General features: G+C 40.9%; 1 protein-coding gene across 6 annotated transcripts in view; it reads right to left on the bottom strand.

Annotated features, from left to right (window-relative positions):
- CDC42SE2 (CDC42 small effector 2) overlaps window positions 1–25,786 on the bottom strand; it is a 205,081-nt gene that overhangs the window by 120,636 nt on the left and 58,659 nt on the right. For 4 of the 6 annotated variants that reach the window (XM_067031542.1, XM_067031543.1, XM_059061837.2 and 1 more), the window contains exon 1: window positions 11,540–11,670. The exons of 1 other annotated variant lie outside the window; for it this stretch is intronic. The gene's annotated coding sequence lies outside the window, so the exon portion shown is untranslated. Of the gene's footprint in view, window positions 1–11,539; window positions 11,688–25,786 lie in introns of those variants that run through there. One more of the 6 variants, XM_059061836.2, reaches the window with a different exon arrangement.

The following is a 25,786-nucleotide window of genomic DNA, read 5'->3' as shown; positions in this document are numbered from 1 at the left end:
ATTACCAATTCAACTTCACATATTCAGAGTTAACATGATGCAAATGTTGCTCAAGAAATGTTAGTGAAATCTCCTCAGCCAACAAGGTTCAGTATTTTTTTTGTCTTTTTTTTGTTTTGTTTTTTTGCGGTACGCGGGCCTCACTCTGTTGTGGCCTCTCCCGTTGCGGAGCACAGGCTCCGGACGCGCAGGCTCAGCGGCCATGGCTCACGGGCCCAGCCGCTCTGCGGCATGTGGGATCTTCCCAGACCAGGGCACGAACCCGTGTCCCCTGCATCGGCAGGCGGACTGTCAACCACTGCGCCACCAGGAAAGCCCCAAGATTCCGTTTTTAAACAATAAATTCCTTCAGACAGGAAAATGGTGCTTCTAAGAAAGAAGTAACTTCATGTCTGTTTTTAAAACTGAGGAGTAAGGTGGAAAATGGCTTGGAATGCCCAGGTGACCATAGATAGGGAAGACCATAGGGAAAAACTAATGATACTAACATTTGAGAAACAAGACAAATCATCATTGATTTGGAGATACTGATTCATAGAAGAAATCACAGAGCAGCCAGTAAATAATCAGATACTAAGTAAACACTTTAAGGATGATAATGGCCAAAGGAAAAAAAGAAAAAGCCAAGAAAAAACGGAACACACATGTATCTATGTAAATCATTCTGAAAAGCATATTTTAAAAAATTATCTAACAATTTATAACTCAGATTGAATCAGCTCTGGTTTCTTCACCAGAAAAAGAACATCTTTCAATGGGCTTAGCACTTAAGTGCAGAGCCAAGAACACCCTTAAAGATGTCTCAAGCAGATGTATCTGCTTTGAAATGAACTAGTTAAAAATTCGGTATATCGCTAAGCAATTAATATACAAACATATAAATAGACAATCTTTACATATTAAATCAATCTAGAAAAACACACAAGGTAAAGCACTGAGGTAATTTTATTGACTCCCACGAAGAAATTATCTTTAAACCGAAATAAGTAACTCCACTAAGTTAAACCATAAGAAATCGCCAATATTCAAGCATTTTTTAATCTATAAAAGCAGCAATTTTATATGGTCCCACTCTGTGGTCTGTTGATCAATATTTAACAACCACCTCTCTGGAAAAAAGGCCCGGGTTTGTAGCTTTCGCCAATTCCCATGTTGTAAATAGTCCCATTGTAGCCAGTTTCAAGCTGTCAACATGCCATCACTGAATGTGGAGCTGGAGAGACGCACACATCAGTTCACCAGCTCCAACACACCACTGGTTCCACCTAATAGTTTGATGTCATCCTTTCTAAAACAAGCTTTCGTCCAAATTATCCAGTTTCCTACTTACGCTGTTAAGAAAGCAAAACAGCAGTGGGGGGCAGGGTCTATTTTAAACTGAGCGGTAAAGAAATGAGTCGATATTTAAGCTGAGATCTGAAAGATAAGAGGCCAACCTTGCTAAGATCTGGGGAAGACTGTTTCAGACAGAGGAAACAACGAGTGTAAAAGCCTTAATAGGGCAAAAACAAGCATGGCATGTTTGAGAAAATGAATCCTAGTGTGGCTAGAACTAAGTGAGCAAAGATGAAATACTCCTGAGAGGCTGGCAGGGCCATATAGTGTACACAGTGTGAGACTGTATTTTCTGGATGAGTATAGTTTGCATTTTACTGAGTGGATTTAGTTTGTATCTTACCCTGAGTGGACTGGAAACTATTTCATACAGTAGTCTGATAAATGTTAAATGAATGAATGCATACTTTAAAGCATTATTTTAATGACCCCTTATGAGTCTTAAGTCAAAGCCTATTAATTTTATTAATTTTTCTCAATATAATCACTCTGGTTACTTCACAATCTATGTAGAACATTATGAAATTAAGGAAGTATGAGAGACCTCAAACTATGAATATAGCTGAAATAAATGAAGTGGCAGGACCACACATCAGTTCAGAAATATTATCTTATTAATCCAAGATGGTTATTTCATAAGTGAAATGCTAACATATGAATTCAGATAGGTCAATGTCAAATTCTAATGAAGATGACCTAATTAGTCTACAAAGTCTGTAGAACGATAAATTCAATACTGTAGGAAAACATTTGCTTGCATGTCATCTGAAACGACACTACACAGTATGTAAGTAAACTTTTAAAAAATTATAATAGCCGTATGTTTTCATATTTAAAACTATATTTTAATTTCATATTTTAACGTGAAATAAAATATCAAGTCTGACTTATAGATATTATTGTTTAGGAGTTATAGTAACAAGCATATACAAGTTAACTTATATTTGCATATTACAAAAACTGTGAAGATACATATAAATACATACATGTCCACACCTCTGTGATCATGAAAATTAAGTCCACATTATGGCCACATAAAAGTCCATCAGACAAGACAATCAAGATATAAATTACTACATATTACACAAAAACAGGGAAGGGACTTCCCTGGTGGTCCAGTGATGAAGAATCCGCCTTCCAATGCAGGGGATGCGGATTCGATCCCTAGATGGGGAACTAAGATCCCACACGTTGTGGACAACTAAGCCCAAGTGCCACAACTACTGAGCTTGCACACCTCAACGGTAGAGCCAGCGTGCCTGCATGAGCACACACACTCTGGAGCCTTGTGCCACAGCTATAGAGAGAAAAATCCGCATGCCACAACTAGAAAGAAGCCTGCTCGCCACAATGAAAGATCCTGCATGCTGCAACCAAGACCTGACACAGCCAAAAAAAAATTTTAAATGTCATTTGAAAAAAAAAAAAAACAGGGAAATGTTTAGACTGGTTTATGGAGAATAATTTATGCTTACACGTAAAAAATTATCATTCAGGAACTTCTAAGCCACCTATTTCAATAATTTATTTAAAGGATATCTTTCAACCAACACGAAATGAGACCTATAACTCAGAAAAAAAAGAATTAAAAAAAAAAATCTTGTCTCAGCAGAATGAAATACTTAAAGTCTGCATATTATTAATTTCTCTTGCACTTTCATTTCCTACCTAAATACCACTTAAGCTGAAGTTTAAATATATTCTATTTTTTAAGAGCACAAATATGCATATAATAAATACTACTCAACAGACTTGTATACATTAATGTCGCTAGCTGCTACTTTCCCACAGAATACAATAATTGTGCTGATATAGGCCCCCCTTCTCTTTTGAGGGGGGAATAAACAGGCAGTACAGTACTGAAAGGACAAGGTACAGTAACAAATTTTTGTACCCCAAACATCCCTCCCTCAAACTATGAGATTTCTGTTTGAGCGTTCTACAAAAAAACAAGAAATGCTAAGAATATCAGCAGGTAAACTACTTTCTTGGTAATGGCAACTGCTTTTCTTTAATGAAAGGAGTTTGGCATTTGAAAAGCAATTAAGTTTTGGTTTTGAATCTCATTTGAACCCATACCCCTGATAAAAAAAAAATGTCAGTGCAGTCCAACTTGCAGTGTCTACACCCATGCAAATCAACAAGACTTAGAATTCAAGAAACAAAGCCTAAAGAGAAATAAGGGGCAAGCCAAAAACAAAAAATTTTTTTTTAAGTGGCACCCTACTTCCAAATCAGGCTTTCCTTTTCTTTATTCCATTTACCTTACCTCTCTTCATTCCTTTCTCACCTCCTCTGTCCTTTACCATTTTTCTGTGTATTCTCACTTTCTATACACAAAAATTGATTTCAAACTTACCATTTTCTCTTGTATCTAATTTGTTTGTACTTATGGGACTATATGGTTTTAGGTGAAATACTTTTAACTGAAATACTTTTAGTTAGAAAAATATACACATAAGCTGTTATCAAAGACATGAATAACAAGCAGCCATTCATTTAGCAAATGTGAGCACCCAGGACATTAAAGCAAGACTGTACCCAGCAGGTACAAGGTACATACCTGGTATGGGATAAGCCAAGGAAAAAGGAGTAGGACATGTAATCAGAGAGGCCAGCCACACAGATGATGGAGGGCCTGGTAGACACTGTTATATTCTGGCATTTACTCGAAATGATACGAAAAACCACCAAAGAGTTTTGAACATAGGAGTAAAATAATCAGACTTTCATTTCAAAAGGACAGCCCTGCTTGCTGTGTTGAGAACAGAGAAGAGCAGAAGCAAGACAGAGACCAGAAAGGAGATGACTAAAATAACAACAGGCAACAGAGGATGGCTGCACAGCAGGGGGGGGGCAGCAGTTGAAGACAGCAAGCTGTGGTCATATTTATTCTTAAAGTAGATTTTAAGGTAAATAAAGGACATACTTTCATGATACACTTTTTTGAATTACATGTGAATGTGTGAAAAACAGGAATCAAGAGTGTCTATAAGGTTACAGTCAGAGAAACAAAGATGGAGTTGACATTTAATAAAACGAGGCAAACTGGAATAGGAACAATCCTTGGGGTGGGGGAAGGAGGAAGGAGGATGAGGAGTTCAGTGCTGACAGGTTAAATTTGGGATGTCTAATTGAAAATGTTGACTAGGCAGCTGGGTATATAAGTCTGAAGGTTAGGAAAGAGATTCAGGAGAGATAACATTTTTAGTTTGAAATATATGATAATTCTAGCTAGAGGATAGGATGAGATCACAGGAGACTATGTATAAATACAGAAGAGGTCTAAACATAGAGCTCAGGACACTGCCTTATTTTTCAGAAGTTGGGGTAACAAAAAGGAACCAGCAAAAGAAACTGAAAATAAGCAGAAATGCCCCAGAAACAAAGGAAAGAAAGGTTTCAAAGAAAAGAAAATTACCAACCACTTCAAATGCTTCTGCTGCTACATCCAGTGAGATTAGGATTGAGAACTGGCTGGGGAATTTGTCACCAAGGTCACCAGTAAGCAATCTCACAAGAGTTGTTAATGTAGCATGGAGGAGAAAAAAAACCAATTGCAGTGGATCCAAGACAGAGAGGGAGTACTGGTGACCACAAATAACAACTCTTGAACAGTAGCTGAAGAAAGATGTGCTACTGGGATAGGTTTGTTTGTTTTTAAAGATGGGAGGGACTTCCCTGGTGGTGCAGAGGTAAACAACCCACCTTCCAATGCAGGGGACACAGGTTCGATCCCTGGTCAGGGAACTAAGATCCCACCTGCCACAGGGCAACTAAGCCCACTCACCACAACTACTGAGCTCGCGCGCCTCAACTAGAGCCCTCTTGCTGCAAACTACATCCACTAGAGCCCACGCCCTGGAACCTGCGCATCACGACTAAAGAAGAGAAAACCAACATACCACAACTAGAGAGAAGCCCGCCTGTCACAATGATGAGCCCATGTGCCACAACGAAAGACCCCACATGCTGCAACTAAGACCTGATGCAGCCAATAAATAAATAAATAAATATTTTAAAAAATAAACATGGGAGATACTTTAGCATATCTATATGCTGATAGGAATAATCCAATACAAATGGGAAACACTGATGAGGCAGCTCATTGGCAGGCAGGAGAATGGGATGAATCCTGAGGCAAAGCAAAGTCCCTGACAGGAGGGGGACAGAACCACGGGTGAGAGAGGTGATAGTCATAGCACAGCAGGAAATGCATGAAGTCCGGGTACAGATGCCAGGAGACATACAAAAGTTTTCTCCTGATTGCTTTCATTTTTAATATACAGGAAACAAGGTCATCAGCTGAAAATGAAAAAAAGAAAAGAGGCACTAGAGGTTTGAGGAGAGGTGTAAAATTGTCATTTAGGGGACTGGCAGAGTAATTCAACCAGGGACTGATTGATACTATGATTAAAGGACTGTGGACAGCACGAAGGACCCTCCTTGGCCGACATGAAAGGTGAACAGGTCAGCACAGGTATGTCTTCCTCAATTCACGCTCAACTGCCAGGTATCGGCTGGACTAGATGGAGAACTGGATTCGGGGGGGTTGGTGGTTACCAAGTAAGTACATGAAGGGAGAGGTTTAGCTAAAAGAGAACTGAGGCTTTATAAAAGGGAGAAATTTTAACAGTGGACTATGGATTCAAAGCAGGATAAATAATCAAGTGAGGAAATGGGACACTAAAAAAGGGAGTAGCAGCAACGGATTGTACAACAGGTCCCAGACACAGAAGTACAGTTCAAGTGGGGTGCCTGACAGAAGGAACTGGAAAGATAGGAAACTGAAACCCTGATGGAATGCTTGAAACTGTGTTCTGTGCAATAATCTTAATAAAGTACAGGCAAGTCTGGTTTAAATGTAACAGAACTACCTTAAAGAGTAAAGCAAAACCTCTCCCAGATACAGTGAGCCTGCAGATGAGGGCAACTAGACGGCTAAGGGACTGGAGAAGAATTATATCACAGGAATTACAGTTGGAGTTTCCCAGACATGGAATCCCCAAGAAAACCATTTCCAGCACTCCTCCAAAGTCAGCTTTAAACAACCTGTCCAACTCAGAAGGCACAGCTGCCAGATTACAACAGGAGGAGCCACATTAAAACCATACCTTTTCCCCACTGAACTGGCCCCTGGACAGGTGAATTTGACAGCATACTAAAGAGGAGCTGGCAAAGTAAAAAAGAGAAGCCTCTCAGGACTCTTCCTTCAAAGCAGGCTTCTTGCTCTGAAGCAGTTCTGAACTACGAAAAAAAAAGTTCTATATTGTCTAAGAGTTTGAACAATTAATCTGAACTGTACCTTCTAATGACTAAAATAAGACTACTACTGACAAATGAGCAGAAGACTTTTTATCCCTAAAATTAACTAGAAAAGTTATCTGGTCTTCCTAAGAGCTGGAAACTCAGGGAAAGACAATGTACAGGGAGGCTTTGAAGGTACACTGAGAGAAAGAAAGCTGTTTTCTGCTTAAACCCTTATCAAGTCCCATCCATTTCAGTTCCACAAATATCCACGGGCTCCCACCATCTATTAGGTGCTAAATATACACAATGCTAAATATACAAAAAATTCATTTTTGCTTTATTGAGCAAAAAAGTGAAAGTAGATTAAGTCGAATGAAACAAAATGATTTTGGTTTAGTACGAGATGCTTACAAAAATTCAATTCTAGAGATTTAATAAGAAATCTTAGTTTTCTCCTTTTCTTGGAATTGTTTTCATATTTTTTCTAACTGTGAATTACAACCTAAACACATTTAAAATCAATACTTATTTGTTAATAAATTATAATAGACTAAAAAAAGTCTTATCATGAATTTCTGAGTAAGCTACAAAATGGAAATAGTACTCATCATTCAGTCATTTTCAAACACACCTAAATTTAACATGGAGTTATCTAATGCTTTCTAGGAAAAAGAAGGAGTTTGTTTTACTATAATCCATTTTGACTAAAATAGGTTTGCAGGTATTTTATGGTGTCATGATAAAGACAACTCATTACCAAATTTTTTGGCTTTCAGTTCAAAAACTCCCTTTGGATGGGGTCCCAGAGCAGTTTCAGCTAAGTCTTCCTCTGTTCGTTATTTGTTAGTATTATAGAAAGTTTTAAGTATACTTAGCTTTGAACTGAGGCAGCAGAATGCATAAAGTTAATAATTAATAAGCTAAATTCCAAGTTTTTCCAGGTAGTATGAAAAACATCAGAATAAATGCCCTCACCTAACTATTAAGGGTAAGTACATGTCTCCCTCTGAGACAGATCTAAAACTTTATTTATTAACATTTAACATTCAAAAAATGTTAAAATATTACTTTCATGAGAACTGAGATTAAGAACACTGAAATAGATGAAAACTAATATGCATTTGCAACTGAGAGAAAAGTCTTATGAAGCCTTAACAAAATATCTCAGATTCATCCTAAAGCAGGTGAGAAATCTAAACATTTTCATGATAAAGAGAGATAACTGGGACATAAAAATATAATAGAAACCTATCTTACTGAATAAACGTGAGAAGTCAGTTTAAAGCATTTTACAAATGTTAATAGTCTTTCACAATCTATACAGACAATATGGGCACAGCTACAATATGTCATACCAGTACCATTCTTAATCACTTTATTAATTACATCTGATAAAGGACACGCTTTCTAAATTATTCTAAAGGATATCACAACAAAAAAAGACAACCAGCCCCAACAATAAACACACATACCCTGATGAAGAAAGCATAAACACACTTCGAATATTCCAACAATTATAAAATGGAATGATCCTCAAATTTATTCAGCCTTAAAACATTATGAACTACTCCAAGGTAGGAATAATGCCTCGAAAACACAGTATTTTTTTTAAAGTACAAAAAAAAAAGTCATTACAGGTTCTAATTTCTTGGAAAAATTACTTAACATGTCTTGACGCTGTTGACTGTCAAAAACCCTGATGAAAAAAAAAAAACCCGGATGAAATTCTTACCCAAATAAAATATGCCAAGTACTTTTTATTCAACATATAAGGCTTACACTGTTCTAATCATCACTATTACATTTGTTATTAGGTTTCTCATCAACAACAGACTACAAGGAACACACAGGTGTACGCTATCAAGTCACTTCCTACAAGAAACATATATTTAAAGAAAAACTATCACAACTCTCTACCACTAAAATGTAAGGGATTACTTTCCTTATTCATAGGAACCATAAAAAACTATTAGCCAGTAAGTGTAAAAAAAATTTTTAATGACATTTGGCAGTTTATTTTTATTTTATTTATTTATCTTCGGCTGCGTTGGGTCTTCGTTGCTGCACACAGGCTTTCTCTAGTTTGGAGGAGCGGGAGGGCTACTCTTCGTTGTGGTGCGCGGGCTTCTCATTGCAGCAGCTTCTTCTTCTGCGGAGCCCGGGCTCTAGGGCGCGGGCTTCAGTAGCTGTAGCACGTGGGATCAATAGTTGTGGCTCCCAGGCTCTAGAGTGCAGGCTCAGTAGTTGTGGCGCACGGGCTTAGTTGCTCCGCGGCATGCGGGATCTTCCCGGACCATGGCTCAAACCCGTGTCCCCTGAATTGGCAGGCAGACTCTTAACCACTGCACCACCCAGGAAGCTCTAAAAATCTTAAAGTTCTATTTGAATGCACACATCATCTTCAACAATGCATAAGCTGTTATCAGGTCAAAAGTGTCCATCCACCTAAATTCAAAAGTTAGGGGCTTCCCTGGTGACGCAGGGGTTAGGAATCCACCTGCCAATGCAGGGGACACAGGTTCGAGCCCTGGTCCAGGAAGATCCCACATGCCGTGGAGGAACTAAGCCTGTGCGCCACAACTACTGAGCCTGCGTGCCACAACTACTTAAGCCCGCATGCCTAGAGCCCGTGCTCTGCAACAAGAGAAGCCACGACAATGAGAAGCCCGCGCACTGCAATAAAGAGTAGCCCCCACTCGCCACAACTAGAGAAAGCCCGTCAGCAGCAACAAAGACCCAACGGAGCCAAAAATAAATAAAATAAATAAATGTATATATTCAAAAGTTATCTGTAAAAAAATTACTAATCTATCAATACATTATTCTGTAATGATCAAGACTGACTTTGGAGCGCATTAATTTGGACTTCTGAAGAATCCAAATAAGTACTTTTTATCATATGTAAATAAGATAAAAACAGACAACACAACCTTATGTTCAGAATTAATAAGTGCAATACTACAAATTATCCTCTTTTTAGCAAGCACTTTTACCACAGTTTTAATACTAGAGGTAAAGTTCAGATATAGAACTACAAATCACTACTAACAGTTCTTCACTTCTCAGTACTATCAAGTCAATACTCTATTTGTAAATGATGAATAAAAGGTCAAAATAAAATTTCTGAAAAGGTGCTTTATTTAAAAACTTTTTATAGAAAAGGAATCCACTGTTTCTCCTAGGAGATTTTTAACAACAGAACATGTACAGCAAAGATTATTTACAGAAAACAGAATCAGAAGTACATTACTTTTCAATAAATACACTGTACCAAAAACATCTAATATGGGAGAGAGAATAAAACTACTAGTTTGTTAAACTTCTTCCTCTCTTCATTAAAAAAAAAAACAGATTTTATTAAACTGACAATATGAAAACGTAACCCAATGATCTTAGCCCTATAAAGTTACTTATTAACCTTTAAATAGACTGTTATGGATCTACACTTCCTGCTGTTCACCTGCCATCTTTCCCAATTTTAAATAGGCACTAGGAGTATAAGACAGTCTGTCCTTGCAATATCCATAATGAGGAAAGAACTTCACGTTCAGGTTAAGAAAAAGATAATGGTGGGTTTTGTTTGCCCCTAGGAAATCAGCAGCCAGCACAGGTGCCAGCATATAATAAGTGCTTAATGAATATCTGCTGAGTAAGTGGTGAGGTTTAATTATATTACTGCAACATTAGCTTTCGTTTTTCCCTTAAAGTTCCCCCTTGCTCAAAAAGCAACTCAAGACCATGCCAGAGTCCCTCAAAAGCACATAAACTTCTTTATTCATAATGAAATGGAAAACAGGGTCTCAAAAGAACCAAACAGAATACAAGCACCTCTTCTTTATCTTCTCCATTCTTTCAAAAGAAAATTAGATCAATATGGTTGATTTTTAAGAAACATCAAAATGTCTACCAACTTTCCTCAAAATGATTAATTTCAAATGCATTTTCTATGCTCCTAATATTGAAAATAACTGATTTTTCAACAGTATGTGTATGTTGCATGAAAACAAAAAACAAGCATATAAGCCAAAATAACGTTTGCAAATTTCTTTAACTTGAATCAAGAGAGTATGTGCCTAAATTGTACTAGATGAGATCAGCTTTCTTTGACGTTTCAAGATTCATTTTTCATTCAAGTATTTTATTGAGCATCTACTATACGTCAGGCCCTTTAACAAAACGTTAATTTTGTAAACTGAACATTAGCATCAAATTCCCCTTCAAAAGCTTGTCACTCAAAATAAGAGCACCTAAAGAGGAATCTCAGTGTTGTTTCATGTACACATGAAGTCAGCCCATCGAGGCTCCTTTTCACCTATTAATGCGGCATCAGCTAGCCGCTAACTACCACACCCGTTACCAAAAATCACAACTAAAGCAGCAAGCGCTGGGTAAAACAACCTGTAAGAGTAGGACGAGTTCCTCCTCCGAGGTGGTCAGGGCTTTCTCTCCGGGGCCCAAAGCACCGCGGCGAGACCCGCGTGCGGAACGCGCCGGACGCCCCAGGCAAGAGTCCGGCTCCCGAGCCGGCGGTCCCCGCCCCCCCGAAACTCACCTGGAAGACCCAGGCCCTCTCCGCCTGCCCCTCGCGCCACCCTCCCGACTTCCAGACCTGCAAAGTTGGGGGGGAGGGGGCTCTTCATTTCCATTTTACAACGGGGGGGCGGTTGGCTCTCTCAGCCGCCCGCCTGTCTTGAATCCGGAACAGGGTATGTAACCATTTTCCAGAAGGAATGGAAGGAAAACCAAAGGCAGGGTCCGCATGAGGACCTCGCCCAGACCTGAAAATGGAGCCGCAGGCTCAGCCCACAGCCCGCAGCGCGCAGCGGACAGGGCAGGGCCGCACTCGCCCCGAAGACCTAGGTGGCGGGGGTTAGGGGCTTCGGGCCCCCGCCCAAGGGGCCCCGAGAGCAAGGTGGGAGGCCCGGAGCGCGACCCCGGCGGGAGATGCACTCACCGTAGCCTTTGTCTCCGCCGTTCGCTCCGGCCGCGACCGCTCTCGGGGCCGGCTCCGCGGCTGCTGTCCCCCCACGCCCGCAGCTGCGCTCCCCAGCGCGCTCGCCGCTTCCTGGCCCCTCCCTCCACGCCCTGGCTCGCGCGCAGGCGGGGCAAGAGGCGGCGCGCGCTCCGGGAGCAACGGGAGGGCCGCGCCGCCGCACAGCTGCCGCCAAGCCGGCCCCGCCCCGTACCCTGCCTTTGGGGTGGACTGTGGCCCGCACCTCAGCGACGCGCACTGCCCGCGAGCCTCGCGGGCTAGAAACCCCTTCCCCGACGAGAAGAGAGCAGAGAGCTGGGGTTGGAGTCCGCGCGGGAAAGAACGCGCCGGAAGATGGCGATCGGGGCTGGGTGGGAACGTTCAAGAGCCCCTCCCCACTCTCAGCCCGGCAGCCGGCAGCAAGAACTCGCGCCCCCTCCCCAGACGGCGCCTGCGCTGGAAATGGGAACGCTCCCAGGCGGGCGAGGGTCGTGGCTGATCCCTGGGACCGGCTGTCTCTCAGTGGTAGTTGAGAGATAAATGCCCTGAAATCACCAAGCCACCCTCCCCCTCTTTTTAAATGGAAACGTCAGAACTGTTGAATCCGTCATTACCTGGCTTAAGGCCGAGAACACCCACCTGGCATTTGAAATGCATTTGAAATGTGTGAAATTACTCGTCTACTGGATCTCTGAGCCCTTACCTGTATATTTTATATATCCCAGAAATCAGAAACACTTAAGAGTGCCCTTATCTAGCAGTCGACCCTCCACCAAAATGCCTACAATACTTGGAATATAATATAGTACGTCTTCCCCGTCTTGATTGATTAGTGCAACATTAGTTTTCTTTTACCCCTAAATTTAGAGTTAGGTCTCCCTTGCTCAAAAAGCAACTCAAAACCATGCCACAGTCCTTCTAGTTAGTTACTCAGGTCAAAAACTAGAGTCGGGCTTCCCTGGTGGCGCAGTGGTTGAGTCCGCCTGCCGATGCAGGGGACGCGGGTTCGTGCCCCGGTCCAGGAAGATCCCACATGTCAAGGAGCGGCTAGGCCCGTGAGCCATGGCCACTGAGCCTGCACGTCCAGAGCCTGTGCTCCACAACGGGAGAGGCCACAACAGTGAGAGGCCTGCATACCGCAAAAAGAAAACAAAAAAACTGGAGTCATCCTTGAGTCATCCTTGGCTCCTCTCATTCTCTCCTCTTCACCTCCAATCTGTCAAGCATGTCTGTTAGTTGTGCCCTCAAAATAAACCAGAATCAGACCACTTCTCAGCTGCATCACTTTCATCTTCTCTGGCCTCGAGTATACTTAAGTGGCCTACTAAAATGGCCTACCTGCCCACTATTAACGCAGCCTATTATCAAAACAACAACCAGAATATCCTCCTACAAAAAAAGGCAGCTCCTGTCTCATCTGGTCAAAATCTTCCATTGCCTCCCCATTTCCTAAACTGTAAAAGCTAAGGTCCTTAGAGTCTGTCATACGGAATGAAGTAAGTCAGAAAGAGAAAAACAAATACCTTATGCTAACACATATATGTGGAATCTAAAAAAAAAAAAAAAAAAAAAAATGGTTCTGAAGAACCTAGGAGCAGGACAGGAATAAAGATGCAGACATAGAGAATGGACTTGAGGACATGGGGAGGGGGAAGGTTAAGCTGGGACGAAGTGAGAGAGTGGCATGGACATATATACACTACCAAATGTAAAATAGATAGCTAGTGGGAAGCAGCAGCATAGCACGAGATCAGCTCGTGCTTTGTGACCACCTAGAGGGGTGGGATAGGGAGGGTGGGAGGGAGATGCAAGAGGGAAGAGATATGGGGATATATGTATATGTAAAGCTGATTCACTTTGTTATACAGCAGAAACTAACACACCATTGTAAAGCAATTATACTCCAGTAAAGATGTTAAAAAAAAAAAAGGTCTTCAGTTTCTACAAAGCCCTTGGATTTGCCTTTTGCTTTACTCCCTGACTCCAGTTGCTTGTATACTCCAGACAGGGACTTTGTGAGAGTTTTTTCTCTGCTGGTAACATTCTTCCCTGGTGTCCACCTTCACCTCTTTTAACTCCTTGATCCAATCTTACCTTAACAATGATGCTCAGCCTGACCTCACTATTTAAAACCGGAACCACCCCAAACCCAACTCTCAGTCCTTCCTAACTTGCTTCTTGTTTTCTTCCCATGACACTTAAAACCTTGCAAAATTCTTTATAATTTATCTATTGTATATTTATCTTTTAATGTCTGTCTTCCCCAATAGAAGGTGGGATTTTGTGTTTTGTTCAACTGATGTTATCCCAAGTGCCTAGAGTAAATGAAAAAAATTTTAAGTCTCCTAGGTAATAAAAAGTGCAAAGCAACAAAAAATGACTAATTTTTTATTTTAAACTTCCTCTTGGTTCCAATTTCTATCAGTTTAACCATAAGATCCCTATCTACATCATAACATAAGCATTTTGATTTTCTGGTTACTCTGAGTACGGTGATAACTTGACATTCAATGCAGTTTTTCTAACCATTGCTATCATGGTATTCTATTTCACTGAAGAAGATAAACAGGATAAATTAGAGAAAACTTTCTGGTGTAAAACTCAAAGGCATTTTAATGCTAAAAATGTCCGTATGCTGTGATAAACCATAATGGAAGAATATAAAAAAAAGAATGTCTCTATGTCTATAACTGAGTCACTTTGTTGCACAGCCAAGACTGGCACAGCATTGTAAATCAACTCTACTTCAATAAAAAGAGAAAAAAAATTTTTTAAGTTCTATGACAAAAGAAAAACAGAAAATTTCTGAACTTGATATATATATTTGTAGTCCTTCCTTTGAATTACAAATGTAGTCATCTTGTGTGAATGCCTTAAGTAATAACATTTCCTATCATTTATTCATAATAGTATTCATTATGTAAACATTTATTTCCAGATTTTTCATATTTTGTTTATAACATATCACATATGATTGAATACCTTAATAATATCTAATTTCAGTTGCTATAGCTATTCCTACATACCTCTTGCCAGTAGGGAAAAAAAAGTCAATTAAGAAGACAATTCCATTCAAAGGATATGTTTTGTATGAAAGTCTGTGCATATAATTATTTGTTCAGTATAATACTTATAGCATAGTCTCTTTACATACTTAATTTATCCTTTCTGATTTAAAACTATTTAAGGCTACAGATGATCCCTTACAATATGGATTTTTTTTTTTTTTTTTTTTTTTTTTGCGGTACGCGGGCCTCTCACGTTGCGGAGCTCCGATGCGCAGGCTCCGCGGCATGTGGGATATTCCCGGATCGGGGCACGAACCCGTATCCCCTACATCGGCTGGCAGACTCTCAACCACTGCGCCACCAGGGAAGCCCTGGATTATTTTTATATAAAATTCAATAGACTGCTTTTATTTCTTAAAACTATTGACTATATATTTCATAATCTAAAAATGTGGTTTGCGGGATTTCCCTGGTGGCGCAGTGGTTAAGAATGCACTTGCCAATGCAGCGAACATGGGTTCAAACCCTGGTCCAAGAAGATCCCACACGCCGCGGAGCAACTAAGCCCATGTGCCACAACTACTGAGCCTGCACTCTAGAGTCTGTGACCCACAACTACTGAGCCCGTATCCCACAACTACTGAAGCCCACGTGCCTAGAGCTTGTGCTCTGCAACAAGAGGAGCCACCGCATTGAGAAGCCCGCACACCACAACAGAGTAGCCCCTGCTCGCCACAACTAGAGAAAGCCCGTGCGCAGACTCAACACAGCCAAAAATAAATAAATTTAACAACAAAAAAGGATTAAAAAATATGGTTTGTAATTAATAATTACAATAATTGTAATAATACCACATAATATTTTTTCTGGAGTCAATATTATGATGTGTCTGTACTGTCCTTAAAATTGTTACCACGTAAAAACTGATCTCAAAAGGACACAGTAGAAAATAGTCACTGTTCATAATTCAACCACATACTGCTAAAGTTAAATGCAACTGTTGCAGTACAAAATAAAATGTCTTGCACCTTACTAACCCATAAACAAGAGAATGATCTCAACAAAACTAACATGGCATATTTGTAACTTAACAAATGGAAACATTAACTAACACCAAGGACAACAGCAAACAATGTGTTGGTCTAAGCAACTGCTATCACTACTCATGAGCTCACACAGCTATCACACCTGCCTGATTATGCAATCTCTTACTTAGTTAAGTTTTCCTTTAAAATGTTTACAGCAAATGGATTTTTCCTAAAAGTATACTATTTTTTTTTTAACTACTTTCCAAAATTCAGTACCAGCTACTTATCACATATAGGGGAGATGGTGTATAGGGTCAGAGTCTGGAGTTCAAACTCTGATGCAGAATTAGCTGGGTAATCCTGACCAAGGTTCTTAATCTTTCTAAACCTGTCTTTTCTTCTCATTTAATGGGACCATAGCAGTACTTATCTCCAAGAGTTGTTGGAAGAAATCAATGAGAGAACTCAAGCAGAGTTCTTAGCCCTGGGCCTGGCACATGTTCAGTGCTGGTAAATGCTAGCTATTATCATTACACAAGCATATAATTAAGCTCATTGCCCTATATTTGTAATACTGAGAAAATAGCTCATAATAGGCCCCAAATGGGATTGTTTGAATTCTACATCAAGATAGTATTATATGCAATTAAATGAACATTTTTAAAACAGCACTAACATTTCTTCTACCACCACTATGTGCCAGGCACAGTTCTAGGTAACAAAGGAAGCTAAGAGAAATAAGGCCCAGACCTAGAATGGCTTTACAGTTAAATGAAAAGTGACATACAGTTAGCAAATAACTGCTCTCACAGTAGTATGACCGTACTTCCTTGTTTGTCAGGGACACTTCTTGTCCTGGCTTAATATTTATTTGTGCCCACTTTCGTCTCAGTATGTCCAGGTTTGGATAATAAGTATGTGTAAATTGCTTGGGGGTACAGAGAAGGAACCATAAGCTTCGTGTAAAGCTAAAGAGACTTAAATTGCTCCTTGAAAGGAACATCTAAATTGGCCTAGAGGACCAAAAGAGGGAGGAAAGGCAGAGAGAAGATTTCATTTTTATTGTTCTGAGTCAAAACTACAAAGCTGGGCTTCCTTGGTAGTGCAGTGGTTGAGAGTCTGCCTGCCGATGCAGGGGACGTAGGTTCGTGCCCCGGTCCGGGAAGTTCCCACATGCCGCGGAGCGGCTGGGCCCGTGAGCCATGGCCGCTGAGCCTGCGTGTCCGGAGCCTGTGCTCCACAGTGGGAGAGGCCACAACAGTGAGAGGCCCGCGTACCGCAAAAACACAAAACAAACAAAAAAAACTACAAAGCTTTTCCATGCTTGTTAAGAAACTTAGTAAATCCCCTTGACCAATGTTATATGAATTAGTTTGAGGACTTTGTATTTTTTCCTGAAGATATTATCAAGGACACTCCAAGACACAAACAATACAACATGTATTCATTTATACAACAAATATAGATTGAGCATCGACTATGTATATGTGGTCTGTCTTCGGTGTGATAGAGGATACAAAAGAAATTTACAAGACAGAATTAAGCAACGCAAGATCTAGTAGCAAACACCAAATGTCTTAGCTAATTAGTCAACAAGATAATCAGACACAGCACACAAAGTGTGACTTGCGGAGACTGAGAAAAATCAGGAAGCACAGGGAACTTATTGAGAAAGGAGAAAATGCCTCAGAGGAGAACCACAGTCCATGGCCCTTCTGTGACTGAAGCAGCCCAAGGTAGGAGAGGAACCTAAGTCAAACTCTGCTTTGCACTCTTACCCAGAGCTGACCCTTGCTGCTCATCAAACCACAAATATTCATTGAATGCCTGCTGTTTGCCAGGTAGCATACCAAATGCTGTGGGAAAACTTAGTATAAAGCACGGTCTTTGTCCTTAATGAAATGTCACACAGCAACATTTGAATAATTAGACACAGTAGCCTTCTGAATGCAGTTGAGGGGATCACTGAGGTCTGTATTGGTTTCTTAGAGGGAGAGGAATTTGAGGTGGGTCTCTGGGAAGAAGAAAGTGGGGTCTGTTTTCTGAACTGTGGATTGAACATCTCTGGTGGTATGGGGCTTTAGGTAGCACACTGAATAGGGGTGGGGATGGGAAGGACTAGAGGCAAAGTAGTTTGGGGTACATGCAGCTCGCCAAGCTTCGACACATGGCCTGTAATATAATTGCATTGTAGCCCCTTAGCTCAAAACACAACACAACAAAAACAAACAGAAAAAGAGTTAGGAATTGTAATAAAAATGCCCCTGGGGACAATCAGAGAGGAAGAAAGGAGCCTTTTGAGAATCACTCTGCTATGTCAGGTTAGAAACCACAAGTGACTAAGAATTTCTTTCTTTCCCTTTTTTTTTTTTTTTTTTTTTTTTTGTGGTATGCGGGCCTCTCACTGCTGTGGCCTTTCCCTTTGCGGAGCACAGGCTCAGGACGCGCAGGCTCAGCGGCCATGGCTCACGGGCCTAGCTGCTCCGCGGGATGTGGGATCTTCCCGGACCGGGGCACGAACCCGTGTCCCCTGCATCAGCAGGACTCTCAACCACTGCGCCACCAGGGAAGCTCCTTTCCTTTTTGTTTTTTTTTACAGTTAACACCTATATATGGCAGGTAATTCAGATTTTCCACATATGATAGTAATAGAAGTTTCCTTTATACGTTTGTTAAGGTTAAAAATATGATTCAGCTAAAAGAAATCTCTCAAGTAAACAACAGAGGCAATAAAGAGAAAGAGGATGTGGCACTTTAGGGAACACAAAGCTTGGTGAGCAAAGGTTCAGTAATTGGCACATTAAAGGTGTGTTCCCAGGGAGAGCAAGAGCCACAATGGATTTTGAGCTGAGTATTGGGAGATTGGCATGCAAGTGTGGGGAAAGAAAGGGTTCAAAAGGCAGGTAACCTAGAGGGAGTGAAGTCGGCTACAGGCAGGGGAGGGTGCTCCTCCTGCAAACTGAGGAAGCTCCTTGGCCCAGAGGAACCAGCAGACCTGGCCCCAGTGGCCTGTTAGGAAGCCATTCAGGGGGACCCCCATCTCTATGGTTTATCAGGGCTCCAGCAATACAGGACATGGAGGCTCCAACATACCTGAAAGTGCCTGGACATTGCTTCCTTTAAAACAGGTGGGACAGATATGTTACACCTTCTCCTAGCAGAGAGATCTACATGTGGCTTTCAGAAAGAAAGTATATGATGATTAAAATTGGGGGGTAAAGTTGAAGGGGAGGTGGCAAGTCAGGAACCTTCACATCCATCCTCTACTTCTCCTCCAGTAAGTGTTACTGTCTAATCATGATTCAGCTCTTGCTTTTGTCCCTATGACTAGCTAAGCTAAGCAGCTGGGAAGACTCTGATAGCTTGCTTTCTGCCACTGTCTCTGTGGTGGTATACATGCCCTGTATAATCCCCATGACTGTAGCAGGCAGAGAGCTGAAAATGCACCACCCACTCCCCCCCAGTATCCCATCCCCTAAACCCTGGAACCTGTAAAAAGAATGAGATATCATTCCCACAATTATGTTATATCATAGTTGACCTTAAAATAAGATTATCTGGGTACCCCTGATCCCATTACCTAAGCCCTTAAAAAGCAGAGAGTTTTCTATAAATGGGGGCAGAAAGAGAAGCCAGAGAGATTCAAAGCACGAAACAGATTCAATTTGCCATTGCTGGCATGAAGATGGGAAATGGGGCACTTGACAAAGAACACATCCAGCTTCTAGAAGCAGAGAGTAGCCCCTGGCTGACAGCCAGCAAGGAAGCAGAAACCTAAGTCCTATACCCATAAGGAACTGAATTCTGCCAACAACAAAAATGTGCTTTGAAGCAAATTTCCCCCCCCTAAAGTATCGAGATGAGAACTCAAACTTGGAGGCATCTTGATTTCAGCCATGTGATACTGTGAGCAGAAAATTCAGCAAAGCCATGCTAGACTTCTGACCTACAGATAATATGAGCTAATAAATGGGTGTTGTTGTTGTTGTTGTTTTAACATCTTAGTGGAGTATAATTGCTTTACAAGGATGTGTTATTTGCCGCTGTACAACAAAGTGAATCAGCTATACATATATCCCCATATCCCCTCCCTCTTGCATCTCCTTCCCACCCTCCTAGGTGGTCACAAAGCACCGAGCTGATCTCCCTGTGCTATGAGGCTAGCTATCTATTTTACATTTGGTAGTGTATATATGTCCATGCTACTCTCTCACTTTGTCCCAGCTTACCCTTCCCCCTCCCCGTGTCCTCAAGTCCATTCTCTACGCATCTGCATCTTTATATCTTTATTCCTGTCCTGCCCCTAGGTTCTTCAGACCTTTTTTTTTTTTAGATTCCATATATACGTGTTAGCATACGGTATTTGTTAACGGATGTTGTTTTAAGCCACCAATGGTAATTTGTTACAAGGCAATAGAAAACTAACACAACCCTGTCACTGAATTAACCCTTCTCTAGATAGGCCTCTAGCCTCAAGAGTGTATGAGCTGCCACTCTATTGTCAATCCACAGACAAATGGATCAATTCTCAGGCACTAGTAAATAAGCTTGGGTCATTTATGATTATATGAGGAGGGGAATCATGGGAAAAGATTGGAATTCCTGATAATTTGGCTTGTGAGGGACTTACTGTTATTTTCATTTGGGTAAAAAAGGAAATATGACAGGCTGGTGAGACTTTTGAAGTTAACAGGCTGGTGAGACTTCACGATCGTGGGTGTTATTAGAATTTCAGGGACTTCCCTGGTGGCACAATGGTTAAGACTCCGCACTCCAAATGCAGGGGACCCAGGTTCGATCCCTGGTCAGGGAACTAGATCCCACACGCATGCCGCAACTAAGAGTTTGCATGCCACAACTAAGGAGCCTGCCTGCCACAACTAAGACCCAACACAATCAAATAAATAAATATAAAAATAAAAAAAATTTCAGGTAGCATAAGGCAAAGGAAAGAGAGGAAAGTGTTCTTCAGCAAAAAGAGAATGATCTCTAGTAACAAGTGGATATGAGTATGTTTTGCAGATTGCTAGCTGTCTGATCATGGACTTGTAGGAAATTTTCTTAACCTTTTTGAACCCCAGACTACTTATCTTAAAATAGGGAAAATAACTATTTAATAAGATATTGGGAGAATTAAATGAAATAGTTCATGTAAAATCTCAGTGCCTGCAGCACAGTAGACTATTGATAGTTTACCTCCATTACTAGAGTGGAATTTTTTTCACAACACCTTTGCAATGTTTCTATGGTAAAAGTAACTAAATTATAGCATATACCAAACCAATGCTATCCTACAGAAATATAATACATGCCACACTTATACTTTAAAATTTTCTAGTAGTCACATGAAAAAAAGTAAAAATATGAAACTAATAGCACATTTCAATTCAGTATACCACGTTTCAAGTGCTCAATAGCAACATGTAGCTAGTGACTATAGTGTTAGATGGCTCAGTACTAGAACTCTATCTAAATAAATATTTCAATCAATTCTCCTTTACTCTTCGTTAATTCTAAAATAAACATAAATAGGTGATCAGTATATAATTATAGATGTATGAGAACATACATGCACACACATTACCCTCTGGAACATACCAAACCCAGATGATTTGGGGTTTTTTTTGCGGTACGCAGGCCTCTCACTGCTGTGGCCTCTCCCGTTGCGGAGCATAGGCTCCTGATGCGCAGCCTCAGCGGCTATGGCTCACAGGCCCAGCTGCTCCGAGGCATGTGGGATCTTCCCAGACCGGGGCACGAACCCGTGTCCCCTGCATTGGCAGGCAGACTCTCAACCACTGCACTACCAGGGAAGCCCTGATTTGGGGTTTTGTTGTTGTTGTTATTTTACCATCAGTTCTTAGTTACAATGAGTCACACTTGAATCAGAGGAGCAGGGTGTAAGTGGTACGTGGGTTTCTAATTCTAAATTCGAAAACATACCACACATCGAGCTACAAAGTCAAACTAAAGTAATACCAGACAATCATGATAGCTAGGTTAAAACAAAAACCTATCTCTCACAGAAGAATACTCGCTGATTTTTAAAGTAACTTTAGTAAAAGATTATATATTTATTTCCTTTGCTTGTTCTTTGAAGACATTGGAGTAGACTTTTGGATTCTATAAAAGTTTGTTTTTTTTCTTTCTAAGTCATTATCTCTATTATGCGAGAATGAGGACTAAAGCAAATCAGAACTATAGAAAATAGAAGAAATGCACAGCAGCCACTAAGGACTCACACAAAATGTGTGACACTTCTACTACAATCTTCAAAGATGATTCAGACAGTGATCTTGCCCCTAGAGTGGATACACAGAAAAATATAGGAGACATCCAAACATGTATAACACAAGGCAGAACACTGAAAGAGAATGAGAGATACCAAAAGTATACCACAAGTATTTGTCAGAATTCTTTTTGGTGGGGATTAGGGAGGGTTTCCTAGAAAAGCATCCTTTGTGAGAGGTTTTAAAGAATGTTCTTTAAATGATGGTTAATAGGGCTCAATTCAACAGATATTTGTTTCCTACCTACTGTGCGGCAGGCCCCATTGTAGGCAGTGGGGATTCAGTAATGGAAGTCTGTGCTTAAGCTGTGGATGGGGGTGAAGAATGGTGAAAGACAGGTGAAACCAGCAATACAGCTCTTTCTGGATTCCAACCACTTTTTCCACCTTACGTTACCTCTGACATCCCTCTGCCTCTGAAGTCTTCTGAGGGTCTGCCTCTTGTACCCACAAACGACTTCTTATCTCTTCTCTCTTTCTGACCTTTCATCTAGAATATGACTCTTGGTCTTACCTCGTTCTCAGATCAGCCTGGTTGTAGGATCAGGGTTTCATTCTTTGACCCCTACCCTGCAGCCACATGCACACTCTGCCCACCCCTTGTTCCAGCTCTAGCTCTAGTCAGGAAGCTACAGAATCAAGAAGCTGCCACCACAGCTTCAGGCTCCAGCATTACTCTGATATAAAGAAGAAGTTGGGCACAGTTTACTAAGTAGTATCATAGTGATAGTTCTAGTGGAGAACATTTGACTCAGCCTGTGAAGATCCAGAAAGGATTCCAAAAAGAGCAGATGCTTGAGAGGAATTACACCAGAATGAAAGGAAGGATGAGATTTTTTGGCATAGAAGAACAACATGTACGAAATCAGGGAGAGGCGAGAGTGTGATGCTCTTAGGGAACTAGAAAATGAGTGCCGGTCAGAGAAGGGTCCTGTGCGCAGGGAGAGGAAATGATTCTGGACCTGTAGAAAGAGACTATATCATGTTAAGGAGTTTGGATTTATTTAGAAGACGATAAAAAGTAGAGCAGAAAGACAAAATGCATTAATGATGATGCTTTAAAAGAATAAAGTTTATATATGTGGACATATCATCAGTGTATCATACATAACTTTTTTTTTTTTTTTTTTTTTTGCGGTATGCGGGCCTCTCACTGTTGTGGCCACTCCCGTTGCGGAGCACAGGCTCCGGACGCGCAGGCCCAGCGGCCATGGCTCATGGGCTCAGTTGCTCCGCGGCATGTGGGATCTTCCCGGACCAGGGCACGAACCCGTGTCTCCTGCATCGGCAGGCGGATTCTCAACCACCGCACCACCAGGGAAGCCCCCATACATAACTTTTGAACTTCAAGATATTCTTGTTTTGATAACTTCCTTGATAAGCTCCATGTAGCATTCACTCATAAAGTGTAGTATGTGAAAACCTGAAATGGAGTTACAGTACCTACATGATTATTTCAAGCTTATCTCTTTGCTTTTAATAATAAATCATCAGTATTGTGGAGGTTGATTACTTTCTGGTTAATTTTCCATTAATCTGCATAGTTTTTACTATTAATTACGTTTATCTCCTTATGAATAATAATTGCACACACATGAAATTCAGTGGTCAATGTCAATTCCATGAGTCACTCTGCTATTCGTGTATTACCTCCTACATGTTTTTTTCTTTTTTCTCTTCTACCACAATATAGAACTGCATATTCTATTCTACTAAAAAGTAGGTTAAATACAAATAGAAAAAGTATGAGAATCTCTTAAAAGAGAATGGTACCTTGAAAGAGAAAGGAAATTAACTTATTTAGGTTGGGGGGGGAATGTTAATGTCTCAGCCATTTGTCAAGTTCATGGGAATTTCCTAAATGGGGGAAACATGAAAGTTTTTTTTTTTTTTTAAAGTTTTTCTAATCTTTTTTTTTTTTCTTTTATTTATTTGGTTGCACTAGGTCTTAGTTGTGGCTCCAGGGCTCCTTAGTTGCAGCACATGGGCTCTTTAGTTGTGGCATGCAAACTCTCAGTTGTGGCATGCATGTGGGATCTGGTTTCTTGACCAGGGATTGAATCTGGGCCCCCTGCATTGGGAGCACAGAGTCTTATCCACTGTGCCACCAGGGAAGTCCCACAAGTTTTTTTAAAACAGTAGTTACCTTTAATAAAAAAGAATGATCTCTGCTGTGATTTCTTGGTTTAGAAAAGTGAAAGAAACTCAGAGGGGTTAATTATAGCTTCCTGCTCCAGGCAAGACCTGCCCAACATATTCTTTTGCTCACCAAAATTATTCATTTCTATTTTTACATTCCATTAACTGATAAATATTAAATCAATAAGAAAGATATACAGGGCTTCCCTAGTGGAGCAATGAATGGTTAAGAATCTGCCTGCCAATGCAAGAAGGGACACAGGTTCGAGCCCTGGCCCGGGAAGATCCCACATGCCGTGGAGAAACTAAGCCCATGCGCCACAACTACTGAGCCTGAGCTCTAGAGCCCGCAAGCCACAACTACTGAGCCCACATGCCACAACTACTGAAGCCTATGTGCCTAGAGCCCATGCTCCACAAGAGAAGCCATGACAACGAGAATCTTGTGCACCACAACAAAGAGTAGCCCCCTCTCACTGCAACTAGAGAAAGCCTGCACACAGCAACAAAGACCCAACACAGCCAAAAATAAATAAATAAATAAATTTATAAAAAGAAAAGAAAGATATACAAAATATTAAAATAAGTCATCGGGCTTCCCTAGTGGCGCAGTCGTTAAGAATCTGCCTGCCAATGCAGGGGACACGGGTTCGAGCCCTGGTCTGGGAAGATCCCACATGCTGCGGAGCAACTAAGCCCGTGAGCCACAACTACTGAGCCTGCACGTCTGGAGCCTGTGCTCCGCAACGGGAGAGGCCGCAATAGTGAGAGGCCCGAGCACCGCGATGAAGAGTGGCCCCCGCTCGCCACAACTGGAGAAAGCTCTCGCACAGAAACAAAGACCCAACACAGCCAAAAATAAATAAATATAAATAAATAAATAAATAAATAAAATAAGTCATCTACTTGTTAAGAATTCTGATAAGCAGCTATAATATTTTTTCACTTTGTTTTTACATAGTTTTAGGCATCTCTATATATTCTTTAAAAGTGCATTTCTAGGGCTTCCCTGGTGGCGCAGTGGTTGAGAGTCCGCCTGCCGATGCAGGGGACGAGGGTTCGTGCCCTGGTCCGGGAAGATCCCACGTGCCGCGGAGCGGCTGGGCCCGTGAGCCGTGGCCGCTGAGCCTGCACGTCCGGAGCCTGTGCTCCGCGACAGGAGAGGCCACAACAGTGAGAGGCCCGCGTACCGCAAAAAAAAAACAAAAAAAAAAAACAAAAAAAACAAACAAACAAAAAAAAAAAAGTGCATTTCTAAAATTAACAGACTTTTTTTTTTAGTAGTTTTAGGTTTATAGAAAAATTGACTAGAAAGCACAGAGTTCCCATGTCGTCCTCATCCCCCACCCCACAGTTTCCCCATTATTAACTTGCATTAGTGTGGCATAATTGTTATGAATGATATTTTTTCAACAAAGTTTTAAACTTTCCTCCAAAGAGTTCTTGGATATCTAATGTTAGATTTACTCCTAGACACTTGATATTCTCTAATATTTCTATAAATAGTTTCTCCTCTTTAATTATATTTCCAGTTGTTTGCTACTAGTAGTATTGATATATAGGAATGCAACTCACTTTTGTCTTACATAGGACATTTTGTTAATTTTAGGTTATTTTGGGTTGTCTATGTAAACAATCATATCAACTGCAAATATTGACCGTTTTGTTTCCTCCTTGCCAATCCATATGCCTCCATGCTACTTAGGACCACCAGTGTAAGGTTTTATAGAAGAAATGATAGGGGAATCTTTGTCTTACTCTTGTT

The sequence above is a fragment of the Kogia breviceps genome, chromosome 4, assembly GCF_026419965.1.
Source record: "Kogia breviceps isolate mKogBre1 chromosome 4, mKogBre1 haplotype 1, whole genome shotgun sequence".
Lineage (NCBI taxonomy): Eukaryota > Metazoa > Chordata > Mammalia > Artiodactyla > Physeteridae > Kogia > Kogia breviceps.
Note: the sequence above shows the minus strand (reverse complement) of the source record. Positions and strands in the feature narration are given on the sequence as shown.